Here is a 6451-nt window from a genome sequence, read left to right on the forward strand (position 1 = left end):
TGGGTGGGTTCGGCAGCAATGTGTTGGACTCTTTGGACGTCACGAAACAAATTTACTATTGAACATGTTTTCCCTGCTAAACATGCTGATTGCTTATTTAAAACTTGCATATTCTTGCAGCAGTGGAGATTATTGATTAAGGAGGAGGACAGGGATGCGTTCGATATGATGACTTCCAAGATTCGGGCTTTTCCTACCTCCCTTTCTCCAGTCCAAGCCGGCAGCTAGGAGTTGTTGGCCCTATTGTTGTTGTCTTTAGTCTCTCTAGCATGTGTGTAGTGTACTCGCCAGGGAGCCATGTACGATACACTTTAGCCCATGTGGTTTTGGTTGATACTCTGCTCGTGATTTGTGGCTGTTCGCCGTGGTTGGTTATGACTCTGCCTGGTGGCTTTATTTATAAAGTCGGGCTCTGGCCTTTTCTCTAAAACAAATAAAACAGAATCTGCCAAAACAGAATAGTCTGTAGCAATCTGACTATTTCAAATACTTCTGTAACTCAAAAAACTCTGAAAACCTAGGACGACCTGAGAAATTTTTATATTGATCTACTGCAATTGGAATGGGTATTTTATCGCTCCCTGGTGAAAAATGAAAATTAATTTCGTGAGCGCAAAACTTTCCGTTTTTTCAGCAAGATCAAACAACTATTTCCCAAGAAGATCCTAAAGGCTTTACTTGGCACAAACACTAATTAAAACACAAAAAACACGATCATAACAGTAGCATAATTGTGCTAACACTCACAAACAGGAAGCAAAAAAGCAAAAGTAAATTTTATTCATTTGGTTGCCTCCCAACAAGCGCTATCGTTTTATGCCCCTGGCTAGGCATAAGATTTCAATGATGCTTACATAAAAGACAAGAATGGAAGCACAAAGAGAGCATTGTGATACGTGTGACAAACACATTTAAGTGTAACATACTTCCGATGCATAGGAATTTTATAGGAAAACAAATTATCAAAACAAGAAATATCTAGCATATGCAAAGGAGAGGAATAAAACATTAACAATCTCAACAAAACGAGAGGAAATTTAATAACATGAAAATTTCTACAACCATATTATCCTCTCTCATAATAATTATATGTAGGATCATAATCAAATTCAATAATATAACTATCGTATAAAATTTTCTATTTATGATCCACATGCATGCAAAGTTGACACTCTTCCAAAATAGTGAGATTATCATCAAATAAAGTCATGACCTCTACAAACCCACTTCCAATATTATCGCAAACATATTCATCATGAGGCTTAAATAAATTTTCAAGATCATAAGAAACATTATCACCCCAATCATGATCAGCGCAATAAGTAGCGAACATGAAAAAACAAGCATCCCCAAGCTTGGGGTTTTGCATATTATTAGCACAATTGACATTAATACAATTTGTAGCAAAATTATTGCAATCATGCTTTTCATTCAAGGAGCTATCATGAATCACTTCATAAATTTCTTCATCACAATTTTCAGATTCATGATTCTCAAGCAAAACTTCATAAAGATAGTCTAGTGCACTCAATTCATTAGCAATTGGTTCATCATGATTGGATCTTTTAAAAAGATTAGCAAGTGGATGGGGATCCATATCAATAGATTTTTAGCAAGCGAAGATGCAAGCATATAGAAGGCACATGGCAACACAAGCAAACAAACGATCTGACAAGAAAAAGGCGAACGAAAAAGAGGGGTGAATAAAACGGCAATTTTTTGTGAAGTGGGGGAGAGGAAAACGAAAAGAAAATGGCAAATAATGTAAATTGAGAGGAGATGAGATTTGTGATTAGGAACCTGGTATATGTTGAAGATCCTCCACGGCAACGGCGCCAGAAATTCCTTTTGATGTCGCTTGAAGCTACGTCAGTATTTTCCCAAAGAGGAAGGGATGATGCAGCACAACGGCAGTAGGTATTTCCCTCATATATGAAACCAAGGTTATCGAACCAATAGGAGAACCAAGCAACACAACGTAAACAGCCCCTGCACACAAATAACAACACCTCCCAACCCCATGTGTTAAAGGGGTTGTCAACCCCTTTCGGGTAATGGCGCCAGAAACGGTGCGTGGACGGGAGGTAAATTTGTGATAGATTGAAATAATAGATCACAAATAAAATAAAGTGCATCAAAGTAATTTTGTATTTTTGTTTTAGTAGATCTGAAAATAAAATCAAGAGAAAAGTAGATCGCAAAGGCAAATATATGAGAAAGAAGACCTGGGGGGCATAGGTTTAACTAGTGGCTTCTCTCAAGAAAAATAGCAAACGGTGGGTAAACAAATTACTGTTGGTCAACTAATAGAACCTCAAATAATTATGACTATATGCAGGCAATGATCATTACATAGGCATCACGTCCAAGATTAGTAGACCAACTCCTGCCTGCATCTACTACTATTACTCCACACATCGATCGCTATCCAGCATGCATCTAGTGTATTAAGTTCATGCAAAAACGGGGGTAATGCAATAAGAACATTGACATGATGTAGACGAGATCCGTTTATCTATGGCAGTAGATATAGATCCCATCTTTTTATCCTTAGTAGCAACGATACATACGTGTCGGTTCCCTTTCTGTCACTGGGATCAAGCACCGTAAGATCGAACCCACTACCGGGCACCTCTCCCATTGCAAGATAAATAGATCAAGTTGGCCAGACAAAACCCAAATATCATAGAAGAAATACGAGGCTATAAGAGATCATGCATAAAAGAGATCAAAGAAACTCAAATACTTTCATGGATATAAAAAGATAGATCTGATCATAAACTCAAAGTTCATCGATCCCAACAAACACACCGCAAAAGATTACATCATATGGATCTCCAAGAGACCATTGTATGGAGAATCAAGAGAGAGAGAGATGAAGCCGTCTAGCTACTAACTACGGACCCGAAGGTCTACAAAGAACTACTCACGCATCATCGGAGAGCCAATGGAAGTGGTGAACCCCTCCGTGATATTGTCTAGATTGGATCTGGTGGTTCCGGACTGTGTGGAGGCTGGATGAATATTTTGTCGATTCCCCTAGGGTTTTGGGAATATTGGGGTATTTATAGAGCAAAGAGGCAGTCCGAGGGGGCACCCGAGGTGGGCACAACCCACCAGGGCGCGCCTGGGCCTCCTAGCGCGCCCTGGTGGGTTGTCCCCTCCTCGAGACTCCCCCCAGGTGCAACCAGGGCCCAATATATTCCATCTGGTCCATAAAAAATCTACGTAAAGTTTCATGGCATTTGGACTCTGTTTGATATTGATTTTCTGCGATGTAAAAAACATGGAAAAAACAGCAACTGGCACTTGGCACTATGTCAATAGGTTAGTACCAAAAAATGATATAAAATGACTATAAAATGATTATAAAACATCCAAGATTGATAATAAAACAACATGGAACAATCAAAAATTATAGATACGTTGGAGACGTATCACTGGGCAACACCCCACGGCAGGGCAAGGCAACGCAGCTTGAGGATGGTGCGCCTAAAGCCTCGACGGCGCCAAGAGATGACCAAGCTCCACAAGACGACGCCCCTGAGGCCGCAGCTGCCCCAATAGACGATCAAGATCCTGAGGTCCTTCATCCTCAGGAGGTTTCCCCGCCTTAGGAGGTCTCAGACTCCGTCAACACTTCCGCCCTTGTTGAGCACCCGGTGTACTTTGTCAGCACGGTATTGCATGATGCGCGGGCCTGCTACCCCATGCCACGGAAGCTCTTGCTCACGCTCCTCATCGCCTCGCGCAAGCTGCACCACTACATCCAAGGAAACCCCGTCAAGGTTGTCTCGGCTTACCCGCGGGAGAGGGAGCTCCAGAGCCCCAATGCTATAGGGAGGGTCACCAAGTGCAACATCGAATTGCAGGTGTTCCAGATGGAGTTCAACACCACCAGGGTCATCAAGGGCGCCGCGCTCGCCAACTTCGTGGCGGAATGGACCGACGCTCCAGGGCCCGAAGTTGGCGAGGACCGGTCCCTCTTGCCGGGGAGCGAGGCACCAGACGGCTGGGTCATGTACTTCGACGGCACCTTCGCGTGTCAGAGCGCGCGGGCTGGAGCCGTGCTCATCTCGCCCACTCAGGACAAGCTCTACTACGCCGTGCAGCTCTGCTTCCAACACGGTGAAAAGGTCTCCAACAACATCGTGGAGTACGAAGGCTTGATTGCCGACATCAAGGCAGCGACCGCTTTGGGCGTGAAGCGCCTCACGATCAAGGGCGACTCTCAGCTCCTCGTCAACTTCTCCAACAAGGTGTACGAGCCGAAGGATGAACACATGGAGGCATACCTGGCGGAGGTACGCAAAATTGAGAAGCAATTCTTCATCCTGGAGCTGCAACACGTGCCTCGTGACACGAACAAGGAAGCCGATGATATCGCCAAGAGAGCATCCAAGCGCCAGCCTCAGGAACCCGGCTTCTTCGAGGAGCGGCTCTTCAAGCCTTCTGCAGCTCCTCTGGCCATGGAGTGATATCGCTTGAAGCTACGTCGGTATTTCCCCAAGGAGGAAGGGATGATGCACAACAGCGTAGGTAGGTATTTCCCTTAGATATGAAACCAAGTTTATCGAACCAGTAGGAGAACCAAGATACACAATGTAAACAACCCCTGCACACAAATAAAAAGACCTCGCAACCCGACGTGTTAAAGGGGTTGTCAATCCCTTTCGGGTAACGGCGCCAGAAACGGTGCATGGACGGGAGATAAATTTGTGATAGATTGAAACAATAGATCGCAAATAAAATAAAGTGCATCAAAGTATTTTTGTATTTTTGGTTTAGTAGATCTGAAAATAATAGCAAATAAAAAGGTAGATCGCAAAGGCAAATATATGAGAAAGAAGACCCGGGGGGCCGTAGGTTTCACTAGTGGCTTCTCTCGAGAAAAACAGCAAATGGTGGGTAAACAAATTACTGTTAGGCAATTGATAGAACCTCAAATAATTATGACAATATCCAGGCAATGATCATTACATAGGCATCACGTCCAAGATTAGTAGACGGACTCCTGCTTGCATCTACTACTATTACTCCACACATCGACCGCTATCCAACATGCATCTAGTGTATTAAGTTCATGGAAAAACGGAGTAATGCAATAAGAATGATGACATGATGTAAACGAGATCCATTTATCTATGGCGGTAGATATAGATCCCATCTTTTCATCCTTAGTAGCAACAATACATACGTGTCGGTTCCCTTTCTGTCACTGGGATCAAGTACCATAAGATCGAACCCACTACCGGGCACCTCTTCCCATTGCAAGATAAATTGATCAAGTTGGCCAAACAAAACCCAAATATCAAAGAAGAAATATAAGGCTATAAGAGATCATGCATAAAAGAGATCAAAGAAACTCAAATACTTTCATGGATATAAAAAGATAGATCTGGTCATAAACTCAAAGTTCATCGATCCCAACAAACACACCGCAAAAGAGTTACATCATATGGATCTCCAAGAGACCATTGTATTGAGAATCAAGAGAGAGAGATGAAGCCATCTAGCTACTAACTACGGACCCGATGGTCTACAAAGAACTACTCACGCTTGATCGGAGAGGCACCAATGGAAGTGGTGAACCCCTCCGTGATGGTGTCTACATTGGATCTAGTGGTTATGGACTCTGCGGCGGCTGGATGAATATTTTGTCGATTCCCCTAGGGTTTTGGAAATATTTGGGTATTTATAGAGCAAAGAGGCGGTCCGGGGGGCACCTGAGGTGGGCACAACCCACCAGGGCGCGCCTGGGCCTCCTAGCGTGCCCTGATGGGTTATCCCCTCCTCGGGACTCCCCCCAGGTGCAACCAGGGCCCAATATCTTCCATCTGGTCCATAAAAAATCTCCGTAAAGTTTCGTGGCATTTGGACTCCGTTTGATATTGATTTTCTGCGATGTAAAAAACATGGAAAACAGCAACTGGCACTTGGCACTATGTCAATAGGTTAGTACCAAAAAATGATATAAAATGATTATAAAACATCCAAGATTGATAATAAAATAGCATGGAACAATCAAAAAATATAGATACATTGGAGAGGTATCACGGAGCCAACCCTACCCCAGGAGGAGCTCCCCCCAGCATCGACCTCGGGAGCACGCCTGCTCCTTGCGCTCTAGCCTTAGGAGGGGTGCTGGACCAAAGAATTCAAGACGTACCTGCTTCAGAACCCTGCCGGAGAAGGAGGAAGACGCTGAGCGCGTGGTTCGGCAGGCCACAACCTACTGCATTCAGGATGGTGAGCCCTACCAAAATTGAACAAACGATGTTTCCTTGCGATGCATCTCGAGGGAATAGGGGTGCGGGCTGCTAGCCGACACACACGGTGGAGACTGCGGGCATCACTCGTCATCACGCACCTTCGTGGGCAAGGCATTCCGCAACGGGTTCTTTTGGCCCACAACGCTCAATGATGCCACCGAGATGGTGAAATCTTGCGA

This window comes from Triticum dicoccoides, chromosome 2A (assembly GCF_002162155.2).
Source record: "Triticum dicoccoides isolate Atlit2015 ecotype Zavitan chromosome 2A, WEW_v2.0, whole genome shotgun sequence".
Classification (NCBI taxonomy): domain Eukaryota; kingdom Viridiplantae; phylum Streptophyta; class Magnoliopsida; order Poales; family Poaceae; genus Triticum; species Triticum dicoccoides.